This window comes from Artibeus jamaicensis, unplaced genomic scaffold (assembly GCF_021234435.1).
Source record: "Artibeus jamaicensis isolate MK-2021 breed Jamaican fruit bat unplaced genomic scaffold, CSHL_Jam_final contig_456, whole genome shotgun sequence".
Taxonomy (NCBI): Eukaryota; Metazoa; Chordata; class Mammalia; order Chiroptera; family Phyllostomidae; genus Artibeus; species Artibeus jamaicensis.
Genome location: NW_026521839.1, coordinates 5,197,254 through 5,213,556, shown reverse-complemented (window position 1 = coordinate 5,213,556; position 16,303 = coordinate 5,197,254). Strand labels below are relative to the sequence as shown.

The 16,303-nt window shown below is 38.0% G+C and overlaps 1 pseudogene; it reads left to right on the top strand.

Annotated features, from left to right (window-relative positions):
- The first annotated feature begins 5,567 nt into the window (after positions 1-5,567).
- LOC119051098 (60S ribosomal protein L10a-like) overlaps positions 5,568-16,303 on the top strand; it is a 35,898-nt pseudogene continuing 25,162 nt past the window's right edge.

Below are 16,303 nucleotides of genomic sequence, written 5' to 3'. Positions count from 1 at the left end.
TTTCTAAGATATATCTGAGAGTTAACCATTCCATATCAATTTTCCTAGGTTCATGGAAGACCCTTTTGATGTGTAGATTTAAGTTTTACTTCCAGAGAGCTTTTTTGTATTATAATTTTGAATACTGTTACATATATTCCATTATTTTGTTTTTCTTCTCAGGAACTGTATAATATGTTTGGGAAATTCTGTGTATCTAGCACCTTCTATCTGATTCTTCTTGCTGCTTTCTTGACTTTATTTTTATTTTCTTGGCTGTTTTAATATATTTCCTCAATACCAGTGAGGAAATATATTTGAAGCAAAATCTCTTCCCCTGGGACATCTTATAATGTAATCTTTTTTTTCTCCGGAGATGATTTGCCTTTTTCTTCCATTTCTCCTGATTTTGACTAACTCTTGTCTTTGATCTTTGGGGTTTTTTTTGTCCACTTCTGCTCTGAGTTATTATTATTATTATTATTATTATTATTATTATTATTATTATTTAGAGAGAGGAGAAGGAAGGGAGAAATAGAGGGAAAGAAACCTCAATGTGGGAGAGAAACATTGATTGGTTGCCTCTCGAGCACACCCCAACTAGGGACTGGCCCCCAACTCAGACATGTGCCCTGACTGAACCTGTGACTCTTGCTGTGTGGGGTGATGCCCAGCGAAATGCCAGTCAGGGCACAGTTCTGGGGATTTTGACAAAGGTTTCATACTCAGTAGTTTCAGTGCTCTAACAGTGCCACGTGCTCCACCTACTAACCCCACCTTCACGCCAACTTGAACCTGGCAATCATCTTTTTACTTCCTCCGTAGTTTTGCCTTTTTCAGAGTGACATATAATTGGAATCATATAGTATGTAGCCTTTCAACTGGTTTTTTGACTTAGCAATATGCATTTAAGGTTTCTCTGTATTTGTTTCATGGCTTAATAGCTCATTTCCTTATCACTCAATTATATTCTATTTTATCAATGTACCACATCTCATTAATCCATCCATTGAAGGACACATTGATTGCTTTCAATTTCTGGCAATTATGAATAAAACTGTTATAAATATTTGATGCAGAAATTTTTTGGACATAGTTTCAACTCATTTAGATAAATACCTAGAAGCACAATTGTGGGATCATGTGATAACCCTTGTTTAGTTTGCTAAATAACTGTCAAATGTTTCAAAAAGTGGATGTACCATTTTTCATTCCCACCAACAATGAATGAGAGTTTCTATTGGTCCATATCCTTGTCACCATTTGGTGTTGTCATTGTTTTGGATTTTAGCCATTTTAATAGGTATGTGATGGTATCTCACTATTGTTTTAATTTGCAATTCTTTAAAGCCATATGATGTTGAATATTTTTCCATATGCTTTTTTGGGGCCACTTATATATTTTCTTTGTTAAAATGTCTGTTCAGAGTTGTTGCCCCTCTTAAAATTAAGTCCTTTGTTTTATTGTTGAATTTTAAGAGTTCTTTGTATATTGTCTTTTTGGGCTGCTGTAACAAAAAACATAGAATGGGTGGCTTATAAATAGCAGATATTTATTTCTCACAGTTCTGGAGGCTGGGAAGTCCACGATCATGGCATTAGCAGATCCATGTTTGGCGAAGGCTTCCTGCTCACAGATTCCCATCTTTTCACTTGGTGGGAGGGAACTGGGGAGCTCTGGGAGGTCTCTTTTATTATAAGGGCACTAATCCAGTGAATGAAGATGGAGTTTCCCAAAGGTCCCATCTCCCTAAGACCCCATCTCCTAACATCATCACCTTGGAGGTTGGTATTTCAACAAATGAGTTTGGGGGGACACAGACATTTATTCTATAAGATACATAGAGTTCAGCAGAAGTATGGCCTTCTTGAGTGTGGTTGGTAGGGCAAAATATGGGTGTAATAATTTATAGTTTTATTCGAACATTTCACCTAAAATGTCATATGGTGTGATTGAGTGTGACATTGTTATGTTACAGAATTACATGTGTTTGATTTTGTAAGAAAAGATTTTGTAATAAAAAAGGGGTGTTTTTTGTGCCAGACCCTGTGCTTGAGATACAAGTTCTTTATAAGATATGTGTTTTGCCAACATTTCACCCAGTCTTGTGTTTCCATTCTCTTAAAAGTATGTCTCATTCCTGGCTGGTATGGCTCAGTGGGTTGAGTGCCAGCCTGAGAACTGAAAGGTCACCTGTTTGGTTTCCAGTCAGGGCACATGCCTGGGTTGCGGGCCAGTGGAGGTGTGCGGGAGACAGCCAATAGATGTTTATTTCCCTCTCTTTCTCCCCCCTTTCCCTCTCTCTAAAAACTAAATAAAATCTTTAAAAATATATATATTATCTTTTTTAAAGTATGTCTCATAAGGCAGGAGTTTTAAATTTTAACAAAGTCAAATGTAAGTTTTTTTTCTTTCTTATGTTGTGCTTTTGGTATTATATTTAAAAATTCATGTCCTGACTGGTGTGGCTCAGTGGATTGAGTGCTGGCCCGACAATCAAAGGATTGCCAGTTTGATTCCCAGTCAAGGGCACATGCCTGGGTTGCAGGCCAGGTTCCTGGTTGAAGGTTCATGAGAGGCAACCACACATTGCTGTTTCTCTCCTCTCTTTCTCCTTCCCTTCCCCTTCATTTAAAAATAAATAAGTAAAAACTTTAAAAAATTTAAAAAATAATAAAAATTCATCACCAAACCCAAGGTTGTCTAAATTTTCTCCCATGATGCACCCTAGCAGTTTTACATTTTACATTTAGACCTATTGATTCATTCTGAGAGTTAAGTTTTGTGACAGGCATAAGGTGTGTGTCTAGATTCTTTTTTGTTTGTTTCCATTTGGATTTCCAGTTGCTCCAGCACTGGACATTTGCCAAAAAGTCCAGTGCTGGATGTCCAATGGACATTTTCTCCATTGAAACAGTTGGCTGTGTTTGTGTGGGTCTATTACTGGGCTTTCTATTCTGTTCTGTTGGTCTGTTTGTTCTTTTGTCAATACCACACTGTCTTTTTTTGAAATAATTAAATTAAAAAAATTAAATGTGTTGGGGTAGCATTAGTTAATACCATTATATAATTTTCAGTTATACAACTTTATAATACAACATCTGTCTATTCCACTGTGTAATCACTACACCATAAACAGGGTGGAGAAATAGGTTTACAGTTGTATATGAAACACATAGTTTATTCATGTATTATTATTTATTAATTATTATATTATTTTCCACATGAACAACTGTAAACCTGCTATTGCCAATCCCTGTATTTGACCCCCTTTACCCTTTCATCCACCACCCTTATCCCTCCTTCCCCTCTGGTACCCACCATACTGTTGTCTATCTATGAGTTTGTTTGTTTTGTTTGTCCATTTGTTGCTTTTTGTTTTATATCCTATATATGAGTGAAACCATATGGTTCCTGTTCTTTTCCACCTTATTTATTTCACTTAGCATAGTACTCTCAAGATACATCCATGTTACAAATGGCGATATTTCTTTTTTTTATGGTTGAGTAGTATTTCATTGTATATGTATATACCACGCCTTTTTAATCCAGTTATCCATCAGGGGACACTTATTTTGTTTCTAAGTCTTGGCTTTTGTGAATAAGGCTGCAGTGAACATGGGGGTAGATATATTTTTTTACAAGAGTTTTCAAATTTTTCAGGTACATGGCCAGAAGACGGATTGCTTATCATGTGGTAGCTCTATTCTTACATTTTTGAGGGATATCCATACTGTTTTTCATAGAGGCTGCACCAGTTTACTTCCCACCAGCTGTGCACAAGGGTTCCCCTTTCTCCACATCCTCTCCAACACTTGCTATTTCTTGTCTTACGATAATAGCTATTCAAACAGGTATGAGCTGGAATCACACTGATACCACACTGTCTTTATTACTGTAGCTTTATACTAAGACTTGAAATCAGTCAGTGGCATTCCTCTAATTTTGTTCTTCTCCTTCAATATCATGTTGATTATTCTCGGTCTTTTGCCTCTTTCTGTAAACTTTAGAGTGAATTTATCAGTATCCACAAAATAACTTGCTGGAATTTTTATTGGATTCCGTTAAATCTATAGATCATGTTGGGAGAAACTGACATCTTAATAATATGAATTTTTCTATCAATGAACATAAAATATCTCTTATTTATTTAGATCTTCTTTGATTTCTTTCATCAGAGTTTTGTAGTTTTCCTGATATCGAGTCTTTGCATATTTTGTTGGATTTATACCTAGTTATTTTAATTATTTTGGTGACAATATTAATGGTATTATGTTTTAAATTTCAAATTTCAACTGTTCATTACTGGTATATAGTAGAACAATCCACTTTTGGATATTAACTTTTATATCCTGCAAATAATTGCTATACTTGCTTATTAGTTCCAGAAGTTTTTTGTCGGTTCCTTGGGATTTTTCTGCAGAGACAATCATTCAGATTATCTGCACACGTAGACAGTTCCCTTTCTTCCTTCCCAATATGTATGTATTTTATTGTACTTCTCTGTCTTATTGCACTAGCTAGGACTTCCAGTATGATTTTGAAAAGAAGTGGTGAGAGGGGACATCATTGTCCTGTGCCCAGTCTTAAAGGAAAATCATCTAGTTTTTCACTATTAAGTATAATATCAGCTGTATGCTTTTTGTAGATTTTTACAATCAAGTGGAGTAAATTCCTCTCCATTCCTAATTTTCTAAAAGCTTTTAAATTGTGAATAGATGTTGGATTTTGCCTTTTTCTGCATATTTTGATATAATCATATAACTTTTCTACTTTTAGCCTACTGATGTGATAGATTACATTAATTGATATTTTTATTGTATTTTTTCCATTACCATTTATCCCCCATATACCCTCTTTCACTTCCACCCATCCCAACCTCCCTACATTAATTGATTTTCAAGTGTTGAGTCATCCTTGCATACCTGGAATAAATCTACTGAGTCATGCATGGTGTATACTGTATTTTGCCATGTATAATGTGCATCCACATTTTGGGCCCAAACTTTTAGGAAAAAACCTTTCATTTTAAAATTTAAGCTATTTATTTATTTATATTTAGGTATTTGTATTTTTTGTATTATAAAGAAATTTTGGCATTTATTTTTTATTTTTTTAAAGATTTTATTTTTATTACTTATCTTTAGAGGGGAAGGGAAGGAGAGAAAGAGAGAAATATCAATGAATGGTTGCCTCTTGTGAGTCCCCTGCTGAGAACTGCCCTGCAACCTGCATGTGCCCTGACTGGGAATCAAACCGTGATTGTGTAGTTCGCAGGCCCACGCACAATCCACTGAGCTACACCAGCCAGGTTGGCATTTATTTTTGAACATATTATGGTACAAGAAATTTTATATAACAAATAACTGCAAAACACAAGAACAGATACAAAGTATTTCAGGTACTAGCCATGTATACCGTGCATTTTTATTTTTGCCTAAAAAATTTAGGCAAAAAAAACCTTTCTGGCCAAGATGGAGGCATAGGTAGACATACTGTGCCTCCTCGCACAACCAAAATTAAGGAAAACAAAAATTTAGAAACAAAAAACCAACCAGAATTGGTTTTTTTAGCTCAGAGAGTCCCAAAGAAGTTGGACCCAGAAAATTGAACTGTGTGGAAGTCCGACAACCATTCATCTAGACCGGTAAGAGGGGTGGAGTGGGTGGCAGGAGGAGAGGGGTCAGTAGGAAAAAGTGAAGGCTGGTGGACCCAGATGTGCAGGTGGTGGGGGGCTAGCAGACCCTGGGTGCAGGAAGACAATGAGCAGACCCAGTGAGGCATGAAAGGTGGCTGGCTGACCGTGATCACACATTCCTGTGCAGCTAAACTAGGTGAAAACGGGAAGCAAGATAGACCACGAAACCCAGGGTCCCAGCGCTGGGAAATAAAGCCTAAAAGCACTGATTGAAAACACTTGTGGGGGTTGAGGTGCCAGGAGAGACTCCCAGCCTCACAGGAGAGTCCCTTGGAGAGACCCACAGAGTCCTAGAATGTACACAATGCCACCTACCTGGGAACTAGCACCAGAAGGGTCCAGTTTGCTTGTGAGAAGTGGCAGAAGGGACTGAAATACGAGAGAGAGCAGAGCAAGCGCCATTGTTCCCTCTCAGACCCCGCCCCCACATACAGCATCACAATCCGGGGACTGGGTTGCCCGGCCCACTGAACACCTGAGGCTCTGCCCCTCACTACATAGCAGGTGTGACCAGATTAAAAAAGGGGGGGGGGCTCAAACAAAAAACAGATCAAAGCCTCAGAGCCAATACTTTTCAGCCACCAAGAGATAGCCAACCTATCAGATGCACAGTTCAAAGCACTGGTGATCAGGATGCTCACAGAACTGGTTGATTTTGGTTGCAAATTAGATGAAAAAATGAAGGCTGAACTAAGTGAAATGAAGCAAAATGCACAGGGAACCAATAGTGGTGGAAAAAAAACTGGGACTCAAATCAATGGAGTGGACCAGAAGGAAGAAAGAAACATTCAGCCAGAAAAGAATGAAGAAACAAGAATTCAAAAAAATGAGAAGAGGTTTAGGAACCTACAGGACATCTTTAAACATTTTAACATCTTAATTCTAGGGGTACCAGAAGGGGGAGAGGAACAGCTATAAGTGGAAAACTTATTTGAACAAATAATAAAGGAGAACTTTCCCAATCTGGCAAAGGAAATAGACTTCCAGGAAGTCCAGGAAGCTCAGAGAGTCCCAAAGAAGTTGGACCCAATGAAGCACACACCAAGGCACATCATCATTACATGAGCCAAGATTAAAATGAAAGAATCCTAGAAGCAGCAAGAGATAAGGGGACAGTCACCTACAAGGGAGTTCCCATCAGACTGTCAGCTGATTTCTCAAAAGAGACCTTACAGGCAAGAAGGGGCTGGAAAGAAGTATTCCAGGTCATGAAATCCAAAGACCTACAACCAAGATTGCTCTACCCAGAAAAGCTTTCATTAAGAATGGAAGGGCAGATAAAGTGCTTCTCAGATAAGGTCAAGTCCAAGGAGTTGATCATCACCAAGCCCTTATTATATGAAATGTTAAAGGGACTTGTCTAAGAAAAGAAAATAAAAAATATGAACAGTGAAAGGACAGCAAACTCACAGTTATTAAGAACCACACCTAAAACAAAAGCAAACTAAGCAAAAACTAGAACAGGAACAGAATCACAGAAATGGAGATCACATGGAGGGTTAGCAACAGGGGAGTAGGAGGAGGAGAAGGGGGGAAAAGGTACAGAGAATAAGTAATATCGATGGTAGGTAGAAAATGGGAGGGCAAGAAATGTAGAAGCTAAACCTATGACACATGGACATGAACTAAAGGTGGGGAATGTGGGTGGGAGAGGGTGTGCAGGGTAGAGGGAAATGAAAGGGGAAAAATGAGACAACTGTAATAGCATAATCAATAAAATATATTTAAAAATTTAGGCAAAAAGGTACAGATTATACATGGCAATATACAGTCTTTGTTTCACACATTGTTACATTTGAGTTGCTAATATTTTTTGAACTTTTTGCATCTATGTTCATAAGAGATATTGATCTGTAACTTTTCTTTATTATATTTTTGTCTGATTTTAGTATATGCATAATGTTGGCCTCATAAAATTAGGAAGTGTTCTTTCTGCTTCTATCCTGGAAGAGATTTACAGAATTGCTAGTGATTCCTTTCTAAATGTTTGGTAGAATTTGAAATTATTTAGGTCTGTTGCTTTCTATTTTGGAAGGTTATTGATTGTTGACTCTATTTTTTTAATACATATAGGCTTATCCAAATGATCTATTTCTCCTTGTTTAAGTCTTGGCAGATTGTATTTTTCAAGAAATTGGACTATTTTATCTAAGTTATCAAATTTGTTGGTATACAGTTGTTTATAATATTCTTTTGTTATTCTTTCAATGTCCATGAGATCAGTAGTGATAGTACCTCTTCATTTATAATATTAGTAACCTGCATCTTCTATATTTTTCTTGGTTAGTTTGGCTAGAGGCTTATCAATTTAATTTATACTTATGAAGAATCATACATTGGTTTCATTGATTTCTATCTATTGTTTTCCTGTTTATAATTTCATTGACTTCCACTCTACTTTTAGTTATAGCTTAACTTTGGATCTAATTTGCTCTTTTCTCTTGTTTCTTTTTTTTCTTTTTTTAAAGGGGTACAGTTATGAAGAAATAATTATTATAGAAATGCTATATTTTTTAAAGATTTTATTTATTTATCTTTAAAGGGGAAGGGAAGGAGAGAGAGAGGGAAGCATCAATGTATGGTTGCCTCTTGTGTGTCCCCTGCTGGGAACTGGCCTGCAGGGAACCAGCCTGCAACCCAGGCATGTGCCCGGACCGGGAATCGAACCGCAATTGCCTGGTTTGCAGGCCTTCGCTCAATCCACTGAGCTACACCAGCCAGGGCTTCTCTTGTTTCTTAATGTGAAGACTTAGATTATTGATTCTAGATCTTTCTTCTTTTCTATTATGTGTATTTTAATGTTATAAAATTTGCCTCTAAACATTGCTTTTTCTGCATTCCACAAGATTTCACATATAATATTTTTATTTTATTTATAAAAGTTTTAGATTTGAGAGAGAGAGACATCAATCTGTTGTTCTACTATTTATGCATTTATTGGTTGATTCTTGTACATGCCCTGGCTGGGGATCAAACCTGCAACCTTAGGATATTGGAACAATGCTCTAAGCAACTGAGCTACCCAGTCAGGCCTATTTTTATTTTCATTTTGTTCAAAGTATTTTAAAATTTCTTTTTTTAAAGAAATGAATCTGGTACGATAATTTTTACTTTTAAAAACTTTTTTTAAAAAAAGATCGTATTTATTTTTAGACAGAAAAAAAGGAAGGGAGAAAATATGGATGTGTGACAATGAATTGGTCAGTTGCCTCTTGCACACCCCCAGCTGGGGACCTGGCCTGCAGCCCAGGCATATGCCCTGACTAGGAACTGAACTGGTGACCTTTCAGTTCACAGGTTGGCACTCAATCCACTGAGCCACACCAGCTAGGACTAAAATTTCTTTTGTGACTCCTTTTTTTTGACCCATATGTTATTTAGAGGTCTATTGTTTAATATCCATGCATTTTGGGATTATTCATCTGTCTTTTTGCTACCAATTTCTAGTTTAATTTCATCGTGGTGTGAGAGCTTGTTATGGTGAGAGCATTAAAGCTGTACTCTCATGGTAACTTTCAGTATACAATACAGTGTTGTAAACTGCAGCCACCATGCTATACATTAGATTCCCAGATCTTATTTACTGTATCTTATAACTGAGTCTGTGCCCTTTGATCAACATCCACCCTTTCCTTCAGCCCTCAGCCCTTGGGAACCACCGTTCTACTCTCTGTTTCTATGAGCTCAACATTTTTAGATTCTACACATGAGAGAGATTATGCATTATTTGTCTTTCTCTGCTTGCTTCACATAGCATAATGTATTCAAATTCAGTCCATCTTGTCACAAGTGTCAGGATTTCCTTTTTTTATGAGTGGATAATCCATATGTACACATATTCATCTGTTGATGTTTAGGTTGTTTCCATGTCTTGGCTACTGTGAATAATGCTGCAGTGAACACAGGAATTCAGGTACCCCTTTGAGATAGTGATTTCATCAACTTCAGAAATATACCTACAAGTGGAATTACAGGATCATATGGTACTTCTATTTTTATCTTTTTTTTTTTTTTTTTTTTAGGAAACTCCACATTGTTTTCCATAGTGGCTGCATCACTTTGCAGACCTACTGCAGTCCTACAGTGACCTAAAGTTCCCTTTTCTCCACATTCTTGGCAACATTTGTTATTTTGAATTCTTTGTTGGGCAATTATTCTATTTCTTTGGGATCACTTACTGGAAGTTGACTGTGTTCTTTTGATGGAATCATATTTCCCTGATTTTTTGTGATCTCTGTAGCCTTGTGTAAGTGTCTGCACATTTGAAGAAGCAGTCACTTCTTCCATATTTTATGGACCTACTTCCCCAAGGAAAAATCTTCACCTGCAGAGGGGGTATGCAGTATGCAGGAGCATGCTGTGGTTCTGGGTGTCCTTCCCCCTTTTGTGTGGTTATTCTTAAATTGCTTCTGATCTTCTTTGTTGCCGAGATTCTTTAATGGACTCCAGAGCTCTTCCAAAGCCACCCCCCCTTTTTTTGTATGTGGATAGCTGTCTAATTGTTGATTTTCGTGGAAGGTTGGAGGCTGGGGTTTCTTATTCTGCCATCTTGGTGACACTTTGCCCCTTCTCTTAGGTTAGACAAGAGTGCTAGAGGAGCTGGATTTACCCTCCTGCCATGTCAAAGGCTGTAGTTGGTGTTTTTTCTTACCCACATTGGTTAGACTCAGGCAAAATACTTTTTTTTGAGGGCAGACCTTTAATAAAAAGAACAGAATCTATTGAGCATATTTCTAAATGGTTACTTTTCCCCTTTTTCTGGAGGTAAAACTCACAGAAGTGGGGGAGGGGTTCCCCCAAGAGAGGAGCCCCGGGATTTTTAACTCCTAATTCAGTGCACACTGAGTCTCTAGAAATTTGTCCATTATAATTCAAGTGTCCTAGCTACTGTCTCCAGCAGGGGATTCCTTTCCTGGGCTTCTTCTCCAGATAAGCTGTGATTCTCTGTATCCACTTTTCTCTCCAGTTTTTCCCCTGGGATCTCAGTTCTCTGATAGATCTAACAGGGGTTGGGTTTTGGTTTTCCAGCTGTAGTCTTATTGTTAGAAAGTGATGAATTGAGTCCAAGTTCTGTAGATGTCATTGCAGACAATAGAACTCTCTTCTGTCTTTTTATACTTGTTTCAAGTAGAAAAAAATTGGAGGTTTACTTTTTTACAGGATCTGGAACAATTTGAAAAGGGATCTTCAGTGCATACATCATTTTCTTTTACTCTCTGTGATTCCCTGGAGCCTAGCATTTTGCCTGATACAGTGCAGACATTGAACTAGAATGATACAGAAGGAATGGAGTGCCACTGCTGGAATTGTTTTCTAAACTACAGAGAAAACCTCATTGCTGGGCCGACCAGTGGCCAGGGAAGTGGTGCCTCCCCTCTACTCCTTGAGTAGAGGCTAGAACACAGGAACTTTTGGCTCAGCCTCTTCCTTTGAAAAACCAATCATAAGAATATACAACTTTTTCTTGAGCCAGTTCCAAACCTGGGGGGGCACTTTTACTATCTCCTCTAAGAGAATGAGTTAGAGGTTGTGGCAGCCACGAGAATGTACTCTTAAATCTCCAAATACAGGAAGAGTAATTGAGCAAGGGCCCAAACTCCTGGGCTCTGAAATCCATCACCAAATTTGCAGGCAGAAGCCATGCATAGGTTGTTACCTGTCAAGAATTGAGCTGAGCAAGGCTACTAAAATAACTCCTTCCCTGGGAGACGTGAAGCTTCTCTTTGGACATGGCCAGCTTTGGTTTGAGGATTCTCCTGTCACCCTGATGAACATTCCTTAGACTGCTGAGACATACTGGATATTCCCACCCAACTATCCTCTCTCCTTCACTGGGGTCATAGTTGCACTGTTAGCACAGCTTTCCTTGCAGACTTTCCTGACTCTCTCTTTAGTTTCTCTCATAGAAATTTTCTCTAAAAAATACTTGCACATTCAATTCCACCTTGATATTTGCTTCTTAGAGGACCCAAAGTAACATTATGGGTAGATGTGAGATGGGTATGAAAAGGCAGAAATTTGTGAGAGTACTTACCTGAAGTAACAAAAGTAAGATAGAAAGCTTTCAGGGGGAGGAACTGAGGTGGAAATTCTCAAGTCTGGGGCTGTAGAAATCTGGAATGCTGGGATGGTGCTGACTTTCTGGAATATAATGCTGCCTCTAGCTCTCCCACGACAGAGCTCAGGAAAGCTCGTTATATGGATGGGTGAGGCTGGCAGAGCTCTGGAAACAGTTCATGATAACAAACCAAATAGAGGGGAAATAAATGACATAGAGACTAAAACACAATATGAAAGATCAATGAAATCAAGCTGATTCTTCGAAAAGATAAAGAAGACTAACAAACTTTTAACCAGACTCGTAAAGGAAAAAAGAGAGAGGACCCATATCAGTAAAGTCAGAAATGAAAGAGGAGAAATAACTGATACCACAGAGTGTATCAGAGGCACACATTGTAAGAAAATGTCATAAACAACTATACGCCAACAAATTGAACAATCTAGTTGACATGGATTAATTCCAAGAAACATGCAATCTTCCAAAACTGATTCAAGCAGAATCAGAAAATCTGAACAGACCAATTACAACTAATAAACTCAAAGCAGTAATCCCAGCAAACAAAAATCCTGGACCAGATGGCTTCACAGGTGAATTTTACTAAACATTCAAAGAAGAACTAACACCTATCCTTTTCAAACTATTTTTTTTTCAATGTATGGTTGCCTTTCATGCGTCCCCTGCTGGGAACTGGCCTTCAGGGAACCGGCCTGCAACCCCAGTATGTGCCCTGACTGGGAATCAAACTATTTTTTAAAAAAATTCAAGAGGAAGCCCTGGCTGGCATAGCTCAGGGGATTGAGCGCGGGCCTGCGAACCACACAATCGTGGTTCGATTCCCAGTCAGGGCACATGCCTGGGTTGCAGGCTGGTTCCCTGCAGGTCAGTTTCCAGCAGGGGACGCACGAAAGGCAACCATACAGTGATGTTTCTCTCCTCCTCTCCTTCCCTTCCTCTCTCAAATATAAATAAATAAAATTTTAAAAAATTCGGGCCCTGGCTGGTGTAGCTCAGTGGATTGAGTGCAGGCCTGCGAACCAGACAATCGTGGTTCGATTCCCAGTCAGGACACATGTCTGGGTTGCAGGCCAGTTCCCTGCAGGCCACTTCCCAGCAGGGGATGTACGAAAGGCAACCATACATTGATGTTTCTCTCCCTCTCTCCTTCCCCCCCTTCCCCTCTAAAGGTAAATAAATAAAATCTAAAAAAAAAAAAATTCAAGAGGAGGGAAGACTCCCAAGCTCATTTTATGAGGCCAGCATTATTCTAATTCAAAACCAGGTAAAGGCACTACTAAGAAAGAACAGCCCTGGCTGGTGTGGGTCAGTGATTGAGCACCAGCCTGCGAACCAAAGGGTCACTGGTTCAATTCCCAGTCAGAGCAAATGCCTGGGTATGGGCCAGGTCCCTAACACAAGATGTGTGAGAGGCATCCACACATTGATGTTACTCTCTCTCTTTCTCCCTTCCCCTCTCTAAAAATAAATAAATAAATAAAATATGCCCTGGCTGGTGTAGCTCAGTGGATTGAGCATGGGCTTGTGAAGCAAAGGGTCGCTGGTTCGATTCCCAGTCAGGGCACATGCCTGGGTTGCAGGCCAGGTCCCCAGTAGAGGACACATGAGAGGCAACCACACATTGATGTTTCTCTCCCACCCTTTCTCCTTCCCTTCTCCTCTCTCTAAAAATAAATAAATAAAATCTTTTTTTTTAAAGAAAGAATATTATAGGCAAATATCCCTGATGAACATAGATGCAAAAATCCTCAATAAAACATTAGCAAATTAGATCCAGCAATACATTAAAAAGATCATATACCATGATCAAGTAGGATTTATTCCTGGGATGCAAGGTTGCTACAATGTTAAATAATCAATTAATGTGATACACCACATAAAAAATGAATAAAAATCATATGATCGTATCAATAAGTGCAGAAAAAATCACTTTGATAAAATTCAGCACCAATTTATGATACAAACTCAGCAAACTGGAAATAGAGAAACCATACCTCAACATAATAAAGGCCATGCATAACAACCTACAGCTAACATTTTACTCAACAGGGAAAAACTGAAAGCATTTCCCTTAAGATCACAAACAAGACAGGGTTGTCTGCCTTTATCACTCTTATTCAGCATAGTACTGGAAGTCCTAGTCACAGCAATCAGACAAGAGGAAGAAATAAAAGGCATCCAAATTGGAAAGAAAGAAGTAAAACTCTCATTATTCTCTGGTGACATGATACTTAATACAAGGGGGGACCCCAAAAGATAAAACCAGACTTATCTTCTGGGGGGCCAGCCCCTAGTAGTTCAGGCTTCCCCAGCTAGATGGGTGTCCTAGGAACCCATCTGTATCAGTGTACCAGCTGGCATTGTTGTGAGAGGCTGTGTTTGGTTTCAGTGAATTTTTTCGAAGACTTTCAGTGCATTTGTCCATTTCATGATGGGCCGCTTATGAATGCATCTGTCCACATCGCACTGCATGTTCAGTAGTTTTGACCAAAAACGTGGGGGGGCATGATCCCCACGCCCCACCTTCCCTACTCACCTGATCTTGTCCTGAGTGACTTGTTTTCCTGGATGAAAGAAGTCCTCAAAGGGAAACGTTTTGCCAATGTGGAAGAGGTTAAACAAAAATGGCAGAAGTGCTATAAGGGATCAAACTTGAGTAGTTCAAAAACTAGTGGAAAAAACATCTTTTTTCCAAAGTGGAAAAAATATCTTGATAGGTGTATTGCATCAAATGGAGACTTGGAAGGTGACTGAAGTTTAAACATGTAAGAATAAATACACAATTTTCTAATAAATAAATTTGTTTTTTGGGGTCCACCCTCATATAAAGAACCCTAAAGACTCCACCAAAAATTACTAGAACTGATAAATAAAACAGTAAAGTAGCAGGATACACAATTAGTACTCAGAAATCAGTTGTATTTTTATAGATCAATACTAAACTAGCAGAAAAGGAAACTAAGAAAACAATCCTATTTACAATTGCACCAAAAAAACAAACAAACAACCAAAAGCGAAAAAACCCCTAGTAATAAATGTAACCAAGGAGGTAAAAGACCTATACTCAGAAAATTTTAAGGCACTTAAGAAAGAAAATAAAGAAGATATAAGTGAATGGAATCATATATCATGTTCACAGATAGGAAGAATTAATATTATTAAAATGTCTTTGCTATCCCAAACAATATATAGATTCAATGTAATCTCTGTCAAAGTACCAGTGGCATATTTTGCAGAACTAGCACAAATATTCCAAAAATTTATATGAAACTACAAAAACCCCTGAATAGCCTTAACAATATTGAGAAAGAAGATTAAAGTTGGGGATATTGCACTTACTTTACATCAAACTATACTACAAAGCCAAAGTGATCAAAACAGCATGGTACAGACACATAGATCAATGGAACAGAATAGAGAGGCCAAGCTGATCAATGTTTTTCTTTCACATTAGTGTTGCCCATCCTTTCTCCTTCCCTTCCCCTCTCTCTAAAAATAAATAAATAAAATATTTAAAAGAATAGAGAACCAAGAAATAAACCCACGTCTTTATGGTCAGTTAATATTTAATAAAGGAGGCAAGAACATATAATGGGGTAAAGACAGTCTATTAAACAGATGGTTCTGGGAATTGGACAGATACTTGCAAAAAAAGTGAAACTAGACCACCTCCTTATACCATATACAAGAATTAACTCAAAATGGTTCAAAGACTTAAATGTAAGACCCCAAACTATAAAAATCTTAGAAGAAAACATAGGCAGTACAATCCTTATTTTTTTTCTGATACATCTCCTTGGCCAAGGGAAACAAAAATAAAATAAACAAATGGGACTACATCAAACAAAAAACCTTTGGTACAGCAAAGGAAATCATCAAAAAATGAAGAGACAACCTACTAAATAGAAGAACATATTCTCTAATGATACATCTAATAAAGGGTTAACATCTAAAATTCATAAAGAACTTGTACAACTCAACAACAAAGCAAACAAACAAATAAACAAACAGACAATTTATTAATTAAAAAATGGGAAGAGGACCTACATAGATACTTTTCCAAAGAGGACATGTGGAAAGCCAACAGACATGTGAAAAAATGCTCAATGTCACTAATTGTCAGAGAAATTAAAATTAACACCACAGTGAAGTATCATCTCACACGTGTCAGAATGAGTATTATCAATAAATCTACAAAAGACAAGTGTTGGCAAGGAGGTGGGGAAAGGGGAAACCCTTGTGCACTGTTGGTGGGAATGCAGATTGGTGCCGCCACTGTGGAAACAGGATGAAGTTTCCTCAAAAATTAAAAAATGGATCATCTGCCTTATGACCCAGTGATTCCACTCCTGGGGATTTATCCAAAGAAACCCAAAGCACTAATTTGAAAGAATATATACAACCCTATGTTCATTGCAGTGTTACTTGCAAGAGCCAAGCTGTATAAGCAACCATCAACAGATGAGGGGACAAAAAAGCTGTGCTATATAGATACAATGGAATATTACAAAGCCACAAAAAAGAATGAAATCTTATCATTTGTGATGGC